The 18,345-nt window shown below is 35.9% G+C and overlaps 2 protein-coding genes across 3 annotated transcripts in view; one reads left to right on the forward strand and one right to left on the reverse strand.

The window, feature by feature from the left end:
- The window catches only part of Gycalpha99B (guanylate cyclase 1 soluble subunit alpha 2), a 1,063,824-nt gene that overhangs the window by 246,081 nt on the left and 799,398 nt on the right, over window positions 1–18,345 (forward strand). The window contains exon 6 of the mRNA XM_067098553.1: window positions 6,762–6,858. The gene's annotated coding sequence lies outside the window, so the exon portion shown is untranslated. The remainder of the gene's footprint in view (window positions 1–6,761; window positions 6,859–18,345) is intronic.
- Gycbeta100B (guanylate cyclase soluble subunit beta-1-like) overlaps window positions 1–18,345 on the reverse strand; it is a 527,150-nt gene that overhangs the window by 167,403 nt on the left and 341,402 nt on the right. The window lies entirely within an intron of this gene.

Below are 18,345 nucleotides of genomic sequence, written 5' to 3' on the forward strand. Positions count from 1 at the left end.
ACAGGTCTCATTTACGATATAAATGAAGGTGTTTGGAGAAGAAGACCCAACGATGAAATAAGAGACTTGGCCAGACAACCTCTAATAAGTGGCTGTAACAGATCGCAGAGGATACGTTGGGCAGAACATGTGGCTGGAATGGAAGAGGACAGAATGCCTACAGTGGTTATGGTAGGATCAATAGAAGGGGGAAGACCAGTGGGGAGATCGAAGAGGAGATGGAAAGATAATGTGTTAAGAGATCTAAGAGAATTGGGAGTGGAGGATCCTTAGAATGACTGGAGAGATGCAGCACTCAACAGGGGAAAGTGGAGAGGTCTGGTGCAAGCGGCCATGGGTCATCAAGAGGCCCGACAGCCAACGGAGTGAGGGAGTGAGTATGTGTGTGTGTATATGTATATATATATATATATATATATATATATATATATATATATATATACTATATATATATATATATATATGTGTGTGTTTATATATATATATATATATATATATATTATATATATGTATGTATGTATAGACTGAGTATATATAGTAAAAGGAAACCTTGGACTGAGAGATCTTTCGCCTTTACTGTGTAGAGGAAAATTTTTCACTCCTTGGTTTCCTTTTCCTCATGGCAACACATCGTTGTAATTCTAGTGATAAAGATAGACACACACACACACACATATATATATATGTGTGTGTGTGCAATGTCTCCCTACTGTAATAACAATCTCTGTGTATGTTGTAAGAGGAAAGAGCTCGATACATATGATCTTCAAAGCAGTTAAGAGGAGTTTTGTTGGCAGAGGGTATGTTGCCAATAAATATTGTTATCTCATAAAGAAAACTGATTTGGATTATTGGAAAGTTGTAAATCTACTGTATAAACGAGACAGAGGTACGGTCCTTAAAGTCTATTCAGCTTTCACATTTCTTTTGAAATAAATTAGCAATTTTTATGCGTACCTTGTCTTATATCTACAGCCATATTAAAGTTTTCTCTTATTGAGCTGGACTTGACTATATTTCTTTCCAAAGTGCTCCTAGGAAAGCCATTTAATTTCTGTCTTTTCCGCTCATATTCATGATTATTATCTCCACCATGGTCCAAATATGCACCGTTTTCTCGTACATTTTTTGTGTGTTCAGTTCTCTTTTCCAGGAATAGAAGAGTTTGACCAACATAAAGCTTGTCACTTAAATTGCTTGGGATATAATAAACACATCCTTTGAAAGTTTCAGGAATCATTTAAATGTGATTTTTGTTTCACTTTTATTGTCTTTGAATGCTGCTTAAACCTGGAAATTTTCCTCCAGGTAGGGAATATTTTTAAATTTGTAATTTCGACCTTCCATAGCTATGCATTTGTCCGTACGTAATGTACTCATACCCTCGCATATATGCATACACGAACACATAAACATATATACATGTGTGTGTATTTATATACACATATATATATATATGTGTGTGTGTGTGTTTGTATATATATATGCATGTGTTTGCATGTGTGTATCTTGGGTATGCTTGTTTATTTGTTCGTATGTAATCCACTTACACCCTGATATGATATATATATATATATATATATATATATATATATATATATATATATATATATATATATATATATATATACACACACATACTGTAGATACATACATATACACACACATATATATATATATATATACTGTATAAGTATATATATGTATATATATACATACATATACACATACATATAAATACAGGCTTATCTGCAACACTGCCGTGGGTATCCACCAGAGAGGAAAGTAGTACTACACGGGAACAGTGTTCACCTGGCCTCTTTTCTTAAAAACAGTATAGTATCCCTTCCTCTAGCAAATTCCTTAAACGTGACATTTAAGGCCTTCCCTGTTTCTGTCCTTCCCACAATCCTTCAATTTTCCACCTGCACAAATCTATCACTCCCTCATCTATTGGGCACCTCGCCCTGATTTCCCCTTTTCTGTCCCATCTGTCAGCTGATTTTCCCCTGATTTCTAAGGCTAGTTGGGCAGGAGTCATCCATCCATCTCACATATCTGATTCTCAAATTCACCAGACAAGAGCCATGTTTGCCCCATCTCTTCTTTTCTCGCGACTCGGGATAACCTGACCATTCTGACCTAAAGTGACATCTTCCCCTTGTTTCTGATCCCATGTCATGACAACTGCCGTCGGAATTCTGGATGGGGCATCTATTTACTTAAACCCAACAATTTTAAACTCTAGCAACCTCTCTTTCCAACAATTTTGTCATGCAGTTAAGTCCCTCTTTTCAGACAGCTCACGCAGAGGGCGATAACCTGTCAACAACTGGATATTTTGCCTTGAGAGGAAGTATCAGTACCTTTCCAAAACCTACAGTATTGCAACAGCTTATCAATCAGAAGTACTGTAATTCTTTTCAGCCCGTATTAGTGCTTGAAGTGCATAATAAACAGGCCTTTCTCCCGTTTCATCATCAAATTGCGATATAACACACCCATTGGCAAAATTGCTGGCATTCGTAATTACTAAAAAGGTCCAGTCAAAATGAGGATGCATCAACATTGCATCACTTGACAGAGTCGTTTTCAAATGATTAAAAGCCAGTAATTATTCTACATGCCCCCGTTCAATCGCCTTTTCTCTCACGCCTTTTCTTGTCCAGTAGTTACCTGGATTAACAATGCGCTCAAAATGTTGCTTTTCTTACAATAAAAAGGTTTATATCACAGCATACTTGCATAAAAAACATTTAAACAGAAATTCATGCAGATGAAATTCATGCATTCATCTCGAGCACTTCCTTATCTCGGTACTACGACTGCCATCAAATTAATTATTCAAATGAGTAGCAGGCATTCTATGCAAATGAAAATTCTTCAAATGTAGTGGTGTTGCATGCTATGATTCACACGTGCATTTTTCAGTTTTAATGAGCTACTTTGAGCACTGGCTTTGAAGAATGGAAATGGTAGATTCATTATATATTTACGAAGTTTTTTACTTTTTTTATAATGAAAATATAACTGGAAATTATATTTAGTTTCTTCATATTTCATATGGTGAAGAGTCTTGTGTCATACACACGCACATATAATGTATATATACGCATATATATATATATGCAACATGAGAAAAAAGTTATAATATTTTAGTGTAGCAATATAATGATGATGGTGAAGTAAGAAATTTTAATGAGAAACGATTTTTAAAAATTAATCGTTTCCTTTTTTGACTCATTAACACGTGCAAGTGACCAATGAAAAATATGTCAGGTAAAGACTGGGCTTATATTTTTTTTTATACCACAAAGTACGCCTAAATTTTATTTGTCACCGGGTGGGGCAAATGCAATATCCTGGAGAAAAAGAGTTTATCCTTTAGTCTCCCTAAAAGTAAAAAAAATACAAGAGTGAATTGGGTCATTTGCATACTGAAGAGCAGGGCAAAATGATCAATAGATGTGTGTGTGTGTGCGTGAGAGAGAGAGAGTATTTGAATGTTTTTATAAACCTGGCTGATACATTCAGCCACGTTTACTGTTTATCCATGAGACAATCAGAAGCATTAAAGCACTTGTACAGCAAATATACAAATTAATATGCACGAGATGAATGATCCAACGTAGGCTTTTTTTCCTTCAGTTAATATGACTCGGTGGGAGACTAAGATAGAAGGCCGAGGAAATTGGGCCATTATTTGCGCGAGAGCTCAATAAAGTGTGTAATTACAGAAGATAGAAAAGTCCAAGAAAAGACGAGTCTCACGGCGTCATTCGTTTGTTCGTGACTTCAAGTGGGGGCTTCAGGAAAGGAAGCAGAAGAACCTCCAAGCCAGCAGATATTTATGAGGACGTATTAAAGGGCTACTGCTCAAGCAAAACAGCACAGCCTCCGTCGGTCCTGCTTCTGCTGGCGAGAAGGAGGAGGAGGAGGAGGAGGAGGAAAAGAAAGGGGATGGGAGGAGGACAGATGGAGGTTGAATTGCTGATGCCTCCTGGATTCTCACGAAAAAGGTCAGCACTGGGTGAAGAGAGCGAAGGAGGAGAGGAGTGGAAAAGGAAAGGAAAGGAGAAGGTAAAAAGGAAGAGGGAGACAATTTGACATTATTCTCTAGACCGAGGAACATGAATATTCAGTGTGACATTTTTTATCTCGACCTGTTATCGTCCGAAACGAAAGATGGACATTATTTTCCGTCAGCTGTCAAATGTGTTCTCGTCAGTTCCTTTGGTGTGTGTGTGCGTGTGTGCGTGCGTGTGTGTGTGTGACTCTGTCTTGGCGAGTTCGCGCCGGTGCGCAATGAATTTCACTCTGGGAGTTATGTATGAGTATGTTACTGTCACCCTTCTCAGTTCCTTTCTTTCTGGAAAGGAAAATATTCCAGATTCCTCGAGTCTTTGCTCAATGAAGGGTTCTTCCTACAGAGTCAAGGAAATTACTGCTGGGTTTTGTGATCTAGAGTACTTCAAGCGCTCTTAGGGCATTCATCATCATCGTTACCCTCTCTCTCTCTCTCTCTCTCTCTCTCTCTCTCTCTCTCTCTCTCTCTCTCTCTCTCTCTCTCTCTCTCATTTCTTAATGGAAGCTGGCAGCCTCTTCTTATCTTTTTTTTTTTTTTTGTAAAAATTATTTCTTTCAGTTTCCTGAATGCCGCCTATTTTTTTCTGGTCGTGTTTTGTAAACGAAGTTCAATAAAAACAAGTAAAAAATGCGCCGAAGTTTCTTCGGAGCAATCGAGTTTTTTTTGTACAGCGTGCAATGCTGTATGAAACTCTCAGCCGTGGCCCATGAAACTCAGCCGTCGCCTGTGTTGTTGGCACCTATAGCGGTGCCAAACGCACGATCGTTGCTAACTTTAACCTTAAATAAAATAAAACCACTAAGGGTAGAGGGCTGCAATTTGGTATGTTTGATGATTGGAGTGTGTATGATCAACATACCAATTTGCAGCCCTCTAACCTCAATAGTTTTTAAGATCTGAGGGCGAGTGTGGATGGACAGACAAATATCCATCTCAATAGTTTTCTTTTACAGAAAACCAAAAGCCCTTTAGAAGCATTATGTGAGAAAAATGATAAAATCCATAATGGCTGCGATTTTATGGCCATAATTCGAAAACCCATGACAGGTTTTTTTTTTTTTGGTCATTATGGACAAATATAACACATCACCTCTATTTATCCTCAAAGTCTCAGCTTGTCAGCCTAAATCCTGAGGTTGAGCCCTAATTGTAGTGTACTGGTATAGGAACTAAAAGACAGGCATCATCCACATTTTAAATCTCTAGTGAAATGAAGCGCCTACACGCGGTGTCCAGAACACAGGGTGCCAGAGATACTTTTTAATTTGCCGTCCATCTAAAATTCATGCTAGCGCCGCTAATTAGGACTGGCACTTTCAAAATAAAATTTTATCGATATTGTCAACGGTGTCCTGTACGCTTAACTAGCTCTTGTTGATAAGGTTCACCCACAATCATACTTCGGCGGTACCAAACATGGTTTCATACGTGAATTCTTGATATTTCATCAGTCAGCTGGTATACTGCAAATAGTAACTAACCACTTGAACAACTGGTTGTAAATTCCTTAACATCTCATGATTGATATCTTACCAGGGACGAATGTGTTAATATAGCCATAAATTCTGTACCCATATACAGTGCCTAAAAGACTTCAGTGCCTAAATATGTAATCTGATAATTATTTTGATTATTTACTGTTATCTCTAAATATATTAATCCCATAGCCTTTGGTTAAGTGAGTTTTGTTTGGCTGGCACCACCAATAATTCTATATGAGATATAGTTTCGCCAGCTGCCACGAGGACTACATCCTGTCGCCAGCAAATACTATTCTTGCTTGAAGCAATTTTAACATAGAATGTATAATTTAACATAAAATGTATAAAATATGTTGAATTCAAATGAAAGTAGATTGGATAATGACTTGCTTTGTTTAGCTCGAATTTCAGTGCCTCTAGATTTTAGATTCTTGCCACTGTGTTGACGGGTAAAATAAACCTCCCTATTAACAAGATCTTCGTTGGCCTGTTCAAGTAATTTCAGTGAGGATCCTCACTGGCAGTATTTCACACCAGAAACCTGGGCTTCTCCTGTACAGCATCACAAAAGCTGCAGCTTTGAATTTTTTGTATTGCAGAGCTAAGCTCGTCTAACGAGCTGAATTTCGCCACTCGTTACAGCTCAGTCGACATCTTCATGTGGAATGAAGAGTTAAAAACACTGACACCTGAACAGGGCATACGCGCCAATTTGTTATTAATGCACATGTGCTGTTCTTATCGACAGAATATGAAACATAACAGAAGACTTCTTTTGCAGGTGACTCTTTTTGTTTTAACAATATTAATCTTTCTTTCAGAGAAGTGTCAAAAGTAACTTTGGATGTGAAAGGCCTAATGATGAAGGAAAAGTCAACAGAAACTGCCCAAGAACAACATATAGCTAAGAATTTATATCCTTTCCTGGACTTCATTATCGACTGATTAATCATATTTCCACCCATTTTACCCACCCCATCTCTTGACAGTTTATGGGACACCTCAACTAATGGAAGGATTCAGTTTTTAGGCTTCAGAGAATGAGGTCACGGTGCCATCTCAGATATATAAGAGTATGCTGTTTCTCCATAGACAAACTCGGATGTAATTTTGATACTAGTCATTGTATTCAATAATTATGATTTTATTCACCAAGCATATAAGTCAACAATAAAAACATTTATTCATCACAGGCCAAGAATATGAAACGAATTACCACCAAGGGCAGAATGCCATTCCCAGGGGCGCTACAGAGTAGCTACTGGCTTGTCCTAAACGTCTAGACATGAGGTAAGTTGAACACTTTAGTTTTATACTGTTTGAGACCATCAGGGTAGAAATTGCTCAGGGAATATATGTTCAGTGAGGGTCAGCTTTCAATTTTAACTTTACAATTAAATAATGAAATTCCTTTGTTAAAATAACCATACGTTCGCGAAGATAAAGATAATGATGTCAGCAATCCTGAGCCTTCGGCATTCTGTAGCAAAAATAGAACATGCGAAAGTCACAATTGTACCTTAAGAATTTGTGTTGAAAAGTACTCAGTTGCACCAACTGAAAACATGAGCTTCTTCCCTTAACCTTCTTCTGTGTGTTTTCGAACCAAACAAAGTCATCAACTTTTGCATTATTAACTGATTGCATAAATTATGTTATTACACGGAACACTGTTCAGCAGTGAGTCGACTATCTTGAACTCATCCTGGCCTTTCTCGGCCTTTAACGCAACTCCACCGTTACGGCACCTGAGCAAACTTTTCCGAGACCACTAATGGAATGCATGACTAATTCCACCAACGCTTTAACTCTGTGTGTGTTCCTGTTTTCTTTGTATCATCTGAGAAGTGGTGTGCTTATTAATCAGTTACTGTCCAAAAAGTGAGGTTCAAGAACTTTCAATCAGAATGATTGTGAGAGATGAGCAAATCTGACAACTTTCTTTCCTGCACTAAGGTACAGTGACGAAAGTAAAATATTTCTTACAAAGGAAGTGCCCACCACATCTCAGAGCGTGCAAGTAAATTTCCAGTAAAGATGATTAGTTAAAAAGAAAAAGTTTCCGTTAGGAAAATGTTTTCCAAATCTCACTGCACCATTAAAGATTTATCGGTTAAACACAGTTATTTCCTCAATTGTTCACTGGTTAGAATCGTCGGGTTTGGAAAATGGTGAAAGGTCATTATTTCCATAGCAACTTAAGTAAGGCGGAACTCTTTAGGAGTCAAACGATGACAATTTTCGACAAATTTAACAGCTGTTTGTTTTTATCCGCACGCTGCCAGTGTAATAATGTAATAATTATCATTATGTAAATAGAGTAGAACAATAGCAGAATCTGTCCTTTCAAATCAGAATGACAAAGCTACTTCGTTTTACAGAAAAAAACAGTCAGTAAGAAACGGTAAAGTGACTGAAACCTGAATTATCTCTGCCAATTTATGTCCAAAATAGAGCTGTTGTTTCGCTCACAATGTAAGTCCCAGCAAACTATATTATTATTATTATTATTATTATTATTATTATTATTTATTATTATTATTATTGTCAAACAAGCAAGAACAGGTCCACGAGAGATACTGGCATGAGAAAAAGGAAAAGTGTGTACAAGAAAAATCTAAACATCAGACTTTTGTTACAAAAAAAAAAAAATACCTAGATGATAATAAACTAGTTGATGAAGTGACGATGCAATTAATTTTGTTAAAAGCCTTTGTGATTAAGGGACGACAGTTGGTTTGGGAATTGGTTTCTGGATATTTTACAAATTTAAAAATAATTGAAATGGTGACACTGTTTCTTCACCTATACAAATACACATCCAACAAAGTTACAAAATCATCAACATGGCAAGTCAAAATTCCAACGTGTGGTATAGTACTACTTACGGAATTTATAGATTTTAGGGTGTACAAGTGATATGGTTGTTGTCCTGGAAAACAAGACTGTTCAGCATGCAGATGTTGCAACACTTGTGAGTGTAGTAGAGCCTCCACTTATGAGTAATGAAGCCGCCCTTAGCCTCATTCGTGACATGCAGCTGATTAATGAAAGGTGTAGTTGATGGGTAGTGAAATTGAATTCTAGTAAAACGAAAGCATTGCTGATTAGCGGATCTCGTACAGATTTTCCAACCCCATCCTCCCCTTCAGGTGGAAGGGACTCTGCTAAATGAGCCTGAAGCTTTAACTATTCCAAGTGTAACTTTGGACTCGCATCTTATTTTTGGGAAACATCTAATGAAAGTGTCAACAATTGCTGTACGTAAGGCCTCATATATTTATAACAGTGATATAATCAGTGCAACCTGTTTTAGGTCATTTGTCCTTCCTTTACTAGAATACTGTTCTCCGATTTGGATGTCTGCGTCTGCCAGAGATTTGTCTCTTTTAGGTGGGGTGGTTCGTGGTGGTAGGTTTCTGTTTCCTAATAGTAGCAGTTGATCCCTGATCCCCTTCTCCTGCCCAGAGCAACCAGATTTGCTGAAAAGCAGCACCAATATGCAGTAAAGGCGCAGTAAATGTTCCAGAGGTCCTTTATTCCTCACACCATTGGACTGTGGAACAGTCTCCTTGAAGATGTCATGCAATTGGAACTTCAAATGTTCAAGCAAAGATGCAATGCATTACTACCCCTAATACATTCTCCTTGCATTTTAATAATTTCCTGACATTTTTACTTATTTATTAATTTATTTTTGTAATAAACTGGATCTCTCTTCCCCTTTACCTACTCTTACTTTTTTCTAATGGACACCATATTCTTTGGAAGCTTGAATTTCAAGTCAGTGGCCCCTGTGGGCTTGGTCCATATGAATAGGTTCATCTTTTGGGTAATAATAATAATAATAATAATAATAATAATAATAATAATAATAATAATAATTAATACCGTATATATTTATGATCGCATCTAAATCCTTTTCATTAAGGAAACTATTTATTAAAAAGAAATTATTTTTTTAATGACTTGGTCCCACTGTAATGATCTATATGCTTCCATTTTTAGTTTTCTGTAAAAGGAAACTATTGTACCCCTGCTTGTCCGTCCGCACTTTTTTCTGTCGCCGCCCTCAGATCTTAAAAACTACCGAGGGAGGGCGGCAAATTGTATATTGATCATCCATTCTCCAATCATCAAACATACCAAATTGCAGTCCTTTAGCCTCAGTAGTTTTGTTTATTTAATGTTAAAGTTCAGCCACTAATCATTAGCTTCTGGCACGGTATAGGATAGGCCACCACTGAGCCGACAGTTAAAGTTTCATGGGCGCCGCTCATACGGCATAATGCCGAGACCACCGAAAGATATATTCTATTTTCGGTGGCCTTGATTATACGCTGTAGCGGTTGTACAGAAAACTCGATTGCGCCGAAGAAACTTCGGCGCATTTTTTATTTTTTTTTTCAGCATGCTCGCTATTTCACTGCCAGTAAACTTTCAAAAGATATTCTTATTGTTGTCAGATTTACTTTTTGTTCCATGGGCCCCTTCCTGGCGATGATGAACATCATACGAAGATAAATATGAGGTACTTTTGATGTCTTGCCAGAACACACTAAATTATACAATAACAAAAGTAAACTTTTTCCAAACGGAGAAGAATTTTTAAGTTATTTTATATATTTATCTGTTTATATATTTTTGCTCCAGTGGAAGGCCTGCCAAGCGGCTTGCGTTCCCTTTTATATCTGCTCGAACATGTATCCTTAGAATGATAGATTGTAAAGGAAAAATCTGGGTAATAACAGTAAAATAATAATTTTGATAATAATAATGATAATCATAAGAGCACTGTAGAAATCTAAAAAAAACTTAACAGTTAGGATAAAACTATTATTATTCATCAATATGAAAATTACCCCTCCGGCTATTTATAGAACATAACCTGCAAAAGCAGGTGACCTTCACATGTTACCTTTGGACTTTGACCAGTTACTTGCAAAAGTCATTTATCTTGAGGGGGTCATCTGACGAATGCCTTCCCCAAGCTTTGTAAAAATACCGTCAATAATGTTTTACAGAATTTCATATACGTTTAGATATAATGTTTTTGAAGGTATAAACCTTTAGAATGTTTCATGGCATATATATATATATATATATATATATATATATATATATATATATATATATATATATATATATATATATAATATATATATATATATATATATATATGGCAATTCATTGCGTTTATAGTTTTCCAGCCTCCCCTCATTCAACTTTACTTTTATAAAGCAGAAATGTGTCTTTTGGTCCAAAGGCGCATTTTGTTTGATAGAGCAGATTCATATAATCTAGATATCCACGAAGAATCATAAAAAATGCTTAACCGTGTATTCTCAAATGTAATCAGGTGATACTTTGGATCTACATTTAATAATTTATACATTTCATTCAAAACCAAAAGTACCTCGCAAAACCATTCTTGGATTTTGACTGATCATAACAGTTTTCAATAGATCGATTCCTTCGGTTTTCAATTCTTTGCATTCGTCATGCCACAAAAATGTAGCATGTCGCAATAAAATTATTTTCAGTCAGTGTATCTTGATTTTCATTTTTCTAGGAGCCATGTGGTCATTTATCTCTCTCTTCTCACTGGTCCCAAAAATAGCCAGTTATTTTCCATAAAACTCTTGCTCCCCAAAGAGTTAATTAGCACTCATATTTTCCTGCCACACATTTTCATTTATTTCCTTATTTTCCTTTTCGTTTCACTCTGCATAAGAGGGCACACGAACCTTCAAGGGACTCCATTGTTCCAACAGACTTAATGATGGAATCGGAGAAAATCCTTGAATCACAGTGCAGTGCACAAGCAATACAATAATTTGAAAATTTTAATCAAACTCTCGAAAATGTTGTTTAATTATCTCCAGCTTATGTTCTGAACAGATGTACGTTCAGTAAGCCTACTCACACACACACACACATATATGCATATATATATATATATATATATATGTGTGTGTGTGTGTGTGTGTGTGTGTGTGTGTGTGTATGTGTGTAATTGCAGGCACATGCCTCTTCTCGAATTCTTACAAATTTTGGATAAGCTTGTCACTGCAAAGCCTTAGATTCAAATGCAAGAAACACGAAGTAATTCTGATGTCTAGTAGCAGGATTCGAACCCGCATCCAGAGTAACAGCGTCGTTGGGAACTCGTAGACAGATCAACAATGCGACCTCTGTGCGGTTCGAATCAAGTTACATCATATTTTGCGCATTTGCATTAAGTTTTTACAGTGACAAGCCATATCCAAAAAGTGAAGAATTTGGAGAAGAGAACACTATGGCTATTGCAGAGGCATACAGCGCTCCTTCAATCTCTCAGAGTCTTCATCACTAATAAATATATTAGGCTGGAAAATCCTGACAAAACTGACAGTTCCCATCATTTGTAGAACAGCATGGGTAACTCAAAAAAAAAAAAAACGATTCAGTGTTTCTGTGACATGTAGATGATAAGAACTTCAGTATTGAATATTAGCAAAAAAAAAAAAAAAAAAATAGCAAAGGCAGATTTCGATGGCCCAGTTAGGTTCAAAACAAATTTTTGAAATATTCTGATGATTGGCGACATACTGTTCTCCAACACTCATGTGCATCAGAAATGCCTTTCAAGCAAGAGCATAGCTTTAAAGAAGAAAGTCAAATCTGCAGAGGCAAAAAAAAAAAACATCACAACATTGGATCAGAAGTCTGAAACTCTGCAGGAATCAGGATTTTACTGTGCCTGCCTTTCCAAGAAACAGCCAAGATGCTGTATATCTGAAATGGTATATAAAGATTTCACAACAACAAATAAGCAATTCATGGTGGGATTTTACAAGACTTTTGCATCTCTATCTTTATATATATATATATATATATATATATATATATATATATATATATATATATATATATATATATATACACATATATAATATATGTGTGTGTGTATAAAGTCTTGTAAGATGTCCCACCATGAATTGCTTATTTATTGCTGTGAAATCCTTATATTCCATTTCCAGAGATACAGCATCTTGGCTGTTTCTTGGAAATGTCTAACAGAGTAAAATCCCTATAGGCTGGTCTAAAGCAGAGTTTTTAGGGACTTCTGGTCCAATTTTGTAGTGGTGGCTTTTTTGCCACTGCAGATTTGACTTTTCTTTAAAGCTATGCTCTTGCTTGAAAGGCATTTCCTGATGCACATGAGTAAGTTGAGAACAGTATATAGCCAGTCATCAGAATATTTCAAAAATTTGTTTCCTTAAACCTAACTGGGTCATCGAAAGCTGCCGTGCTATTTTTTGTTTTTTTGCACTGCTCAAAACTGAAGTTCTTATCGTCCAAGAAAGCACAGAGCCATTACTGGAATCTTTTTTTTTGAGGCGGATGTTTGCTACCATTCTAACCAATGCTCTTCTACAGTTGATGGGAAAATAATGGTGAGCCATATTACTGGGCTCCGAACCACTTTTGTATGTAACATTCTAGGTTACTAATCACTAAAATAAATTTCCTCTAACCTGATGATTTAGATCACTATCAGGAAATATCATACTAGACCATCTCCCATAAGATACATTTTGCTTGCAACTTTTGCATCTTCGTCTAAGGAAAATATTGTACATCTCTGAAAACTCATTTTGAAGAGCATTAAAATCCATTTGCATATAAAAAACCATGTCACATTGCTCACTTCCAGAATTCTTTTACGCATTTCATAAACATTTTATTAAATCCCTTATGAAGTGTCAGTTGATTGGACCTTCCATAGCTGAATGTCAAGAACAGACTGAGGGAAATAATATGAAGTACTGAATAAGCATTTGTTATGTTGAATAGGCTGGTCAAAGTGACACATTTAACTAAGAGTATTTATATTTGATGGTTCATTGTGGTGCAATTATCATGCAACATCTATTAAAGATGACATTTCACTGATAATTGGTGAGTTACATATTCAAAATTTTCCTCGCCAACAGACGAAAACTTCCTCTTGATATAATTGTTTCTAAATATTTGAAAGATTCAATTAGATATCATTGTTTCTAAATATTCAGCCCCACTAATCCTTCCTCCATCTAATATTAGTTCATCTATCTGCATAATCTGCCCTCATCAATTCTGTTTTTCTTTGATTTATTGAGTCTCACTTCTAGTTATATGATGCGTTTTATGTAACAAGCTGTGAAAATCTTGTGGTGTTTTGCTGATTAAAAAAGATTAGTGCGCATATTCTAGGTCTGTCAAGTATCCAGTCTAATCCATCACTTCCATTCCTGACCACTTTTCGTATTATAATATCAATGAGAAAAGCAGACAACAAAAGTGAAATACCATTCTTTGTAGCACCCCACTGTTTACCAGAAATCCACATGAAAAAACGCCATCAACATTATCTTTCCATTTACTTTGTTCATGGATAGTTTCAATCAACTCTGTGTTTTACAGAATACTATAGTGACTCAAGACCTTCCAAAATACTGGGATGTGGATTGTGTCTAAGTGTTGTATGATAACAAGCAAAGGCTTCTGTTGATGTTATTATGAACCCATCCCTCTTTTTGACAGGTATTTTCCTCTTTTTTTTGTCCCCTCAGGGATATCACTTGTCATTGGTAATTTCGTTGACTACCCTAACAATTGTACCACTGGGTGATTACTTGGCTTATTCATCTTCACTACCTAAAATTTAATGATTTGCACATTCTATTCTGCAGTCTTCATCTCCTCCCTGACATTTGTTAACATGAACCTTTTCCTCTTGTTTATTCTTCATTGTATCCCCGGTATCATCCGTTATCCAAGGTTTTCCTCTTCTTACCCCATATTCCACCATTTCCTTTTCAGCATACTGATATGCATTCTTTATGTCAAAACAGTCCTCATTACTCATCAGCTTGTCTTCAGATGTGGTTGCTAGAGCTGCAAATGTATTTCAACATAAAACTGAAAAGACTCGTGATGGCTATCTTCAAGAAGCTTTACTACATCAAACCAAGGTACTTTTTGCTGAATGCTTTTAATGTCAGTTAAATGTGAATAGGAAAAGTTAGCATCACTGCAGACATCTGCTCTTCTGTAGCTTCTAATATTCCTAAAAGTACTTAAAATTTAATTTTAAGGTCCAGTAAAAATGGTTTAATGTCATGGGCACCGACAAGAAATTATACGTACTTTCTATATTCCAATTATCTATCTTAACTAACAGAAAAACAAACAAGATCTAGATTTGTGGCACTCAAAAAATATTGCGGCTCCAGAGACAACCCTTTCTGTTTCTCATGGATCGTTCAGTCAGATCAATAATGCCATTCATTAATTTCAGCTAGGTGCCAAATTATATACCGTCCATAATCTCGATTTTTGTGCTGCTTCTGATCACGTAGTCTTCGTTTTTTTTTTTTTTTTTATAAAAACCACATTTCGTCTGTAATATAATAAGCTCTGAAATATTTGAAACTGGTATCAAAGACTTACAGAGCGCGTGTTTGAGAGAAAGAGAGAGAGAGAATAAGGATAGGATTCACGCTAAAAGAAAATATCATTGTCAATTCTGCAGTTTTATTCTAACCCTTTTTTTCTATAGAGGTAAACTGGGAGCGTGAAATCCTCACTGCTGGGTCAAAGGAGAGATTCCATTACCAGGATGCCGGCGGCTTAGCGGCGCCAGATTCATGGTGTGATATTGCTTCAGGGATATTTGCATTTTTCGTTTACGTGGTTTTTCAGAATTCCTATCTCTCTCTCTCTCTCTCTCTCTCTCTCTCTCGCTTTGTTTTCTCACTCGCGCATAACTTTACATTTAATACCGGTAAGTCTATAAACACGAAGGTAAGTTTTTAAAAGATGCTCTTTGATAGGCACAACTCAAATTTTAATCTAGGTATTGTAAATACAATGTAATATTGCTTAATTGGTGATATCCAATGATTCTTTCTTTTAATAAAAAGGGTAGATTTCAATGTAAATTGCGGAAGACACCTGATACCTTAACAGTACTTAGTAGAAACAACTAAGCAAAAGAATATAACAAATACAGACACATCTAGTAAGAAAGGTGACCAGTGCATCATATAGTTAAGATCATATATATATATATATATATATATATATATATATATATATATATATATAATGTGTGTGTGTGTGTGTGTGTGTGTGTGTGTGTGTGTGTGTAATTGTAATTACCAAGACACCCTCTTAACTTCTGGAATTCTTCACACTCTTTGGATGCGCTTATCATCACAAAGCCTAAGGTCAACATGAAAGCATATTCTTCATATTCTTGCATTTGGATCTTAGACTTCGTAGCGAAGTGTGAAGAATTCGGAAAGTTAAGAGGGTATTGTAGTTATACACACACGCACACTATGTAAATATATATGTATATGTATGTATATATACAGTATATAACACATCTGTATGTGCCTTATATACATATATATACATACATACATACATATAAATGAGTTTCTGTCACATCACCGTGACATTTTATTCATTCACAAACATTAAGCCATGGATGTCGTTGAACACCCAATTCGCTCTACCACGGAATTAGTGCCAAAAGGGAATTATAGTAGATAAGTGGTTTGTCACCTGGTGGATTCGATCCACTGACAGCGACAATGTGTGGTGGGTGTGCAATTGCGTTAGATATTGACAGATCGTATCTAATTCCTTTTCTAGGTACCCATGAGAACATACGCTAGGCCATCTGAGGTAGATTGAAACCAACGATGATCTTCAAGGAATAATAATTTCGATAGTTGTTGTACCGGCAGAGTAATTCTAAGGTAATGTGTGGCCGTTGAGTTTTATATTTCATATAGGAACTACACTCTTTCTTCTCTAGTCAATTTTTCTTAGAAGTGAATCTGTCTGAATTAGTTTTCTTTATATATCATCTCTCTTCTTGTTACAGTTCAGCACAATTTGTATATGCTGCCTCTGTAAAATCAAACTGGCCTTGAAGATAAGTTTTATAAAGTCTTCTTCTATAAGACAATCACTGAGCGCAATGTGATAAGTGTAACCTTCTCCCAATTTGGAACAGAGTTCCAAATTTTTTCAAGTCCCGCCTCGTCAGTCAGAGAGAGAGAGAGAGAGAGAGAGAGAGAGAGAGAGAGAGAGAGAGCTTATACAACACTTCCGTACACACCTCGAGGATAATCTCAGGCATTCCACCACTCTCTCTTGCCCTCTCTCTGCTTGTCGCCTTTCATAGAAGTATATGACTTCATGACTTCATAACCATGCCATAGTTAGCATGACGTCGTAACTACATCATAGTTTACCATCACTATGCACTGTTCACTATTCACTGCCATTATCCTGCTCAAGGCAAGCCGATTCTGAAAACGCCGAATCAAGGTTACTGCCTTTGCAAGCGTTTTATTGATTCTCCACAGGCACCGGAGTTCGTCTTTATGACTTCCTATGTAGACCTGTTATAAGCATTGATCGATTAACTGTTAAATGCTCTTCCATATACTCTCAACGAACAAATTCTTTGCTTTTTCGGCCAAGCGGTTCTATATGTGATCAATAATGGTTTTCCCATAACGCTGTTGCAGCTCTATAATAACACACACACACACACACACACACATATATATATGTATATATATATATATATATATATATATATATATATATATATATATATATATATATATAATAGAAGCATCATGGTCTACCAGTCTAGCACTGTTTGGGTTGAGCGCCAGCACTTGTGTTGAATAGGTATGGGGAAAGTAATTTCAACTAGACAAAATGCCTATTTAGAAACAGAAGGATAACAGCCTTTGAAGCTGGCCCCACCAAAGAGAAAAGTCTGTTAATTGCGCTATTGCGTGTGTAGATGTTTTACGTATAAGTGTACTGTATACGTGTACGAGTATATGGCGAGAGAACTACAGTATTTGTTGACAGGACGCTACGCTTCATCTGTCACATTTCCGAGCCATGTCACTGGCGAATAAAAGAATTTGGGGAGCTAAGAGCATTAACATCAAAATCTGCAAATCCGACGTATATTCACTTTAAAATTTACATCCCTGAAATATTTTTTGATATAATATGCTTTATACATTTCGGTTTTCATTTAAGCCTGGTCATTTTGTGCTGAGAAATTCAGTGATTTTATAGAATAATAATTTTTTGCTCAGCGCAATGTTAAAAAGCGTCCGTATCAAGGTCTATGAGCAAAATTAATACGTCTGACTGCATTGATTTTATCATTTTATAATTGAGTTTATGAGAACTCTTCACTTTTTCATGTGAACAGGAATACAGTTATAAAATTTTTCGGGACGCATTTTTTTTATTCTCCTTATTTACGGTCAGTTGATGTTTGATCTTTACTTAACTGAAAAACTATTAACTCGAATATGGAACTTTAGTCGTTATAATATTTTTCATTCGAGAAATCAATTTGTTTATGTAATTAAGCTATTGCTGAATTTTATCAGTGGCTTTTAAGCTTCCTTCATAATGGATTATAATTGCAATGTGTTACCATAACGACCGAACTTTGGCATTTCAAAATATGATTCAGACATCATAGCATAGGGAAATAACTTTATCTTAATAAAATCAAGTTAGATGCCTTGGGAAACTGACAAGTTATTTTCAGTATGAAGATCTCATCATGCCTTCTTAACGTCTCAGAATTATACATATGTATATATATATGTGTATTTATATTTATATATATCTACATTATTATATATATATATATATATATATATATATATATATATATATATATATATA

This window comes from Macrobrachium rosenbergii, chromosome 55 (assembly GCF_040412425.1).
Source record: "Macrobrachium rosenbergii isolate ZJJX-2024 chromosome 55, ASM4041242v1, whole genome shotgun sequence".
Lineage (NCBI taxonomy): Eukaryota > Metazoa > Arthropoda > Malacostraca > Decapoda > Palaemonidae > Macrobrachium > Macrobrachium rosenbergii.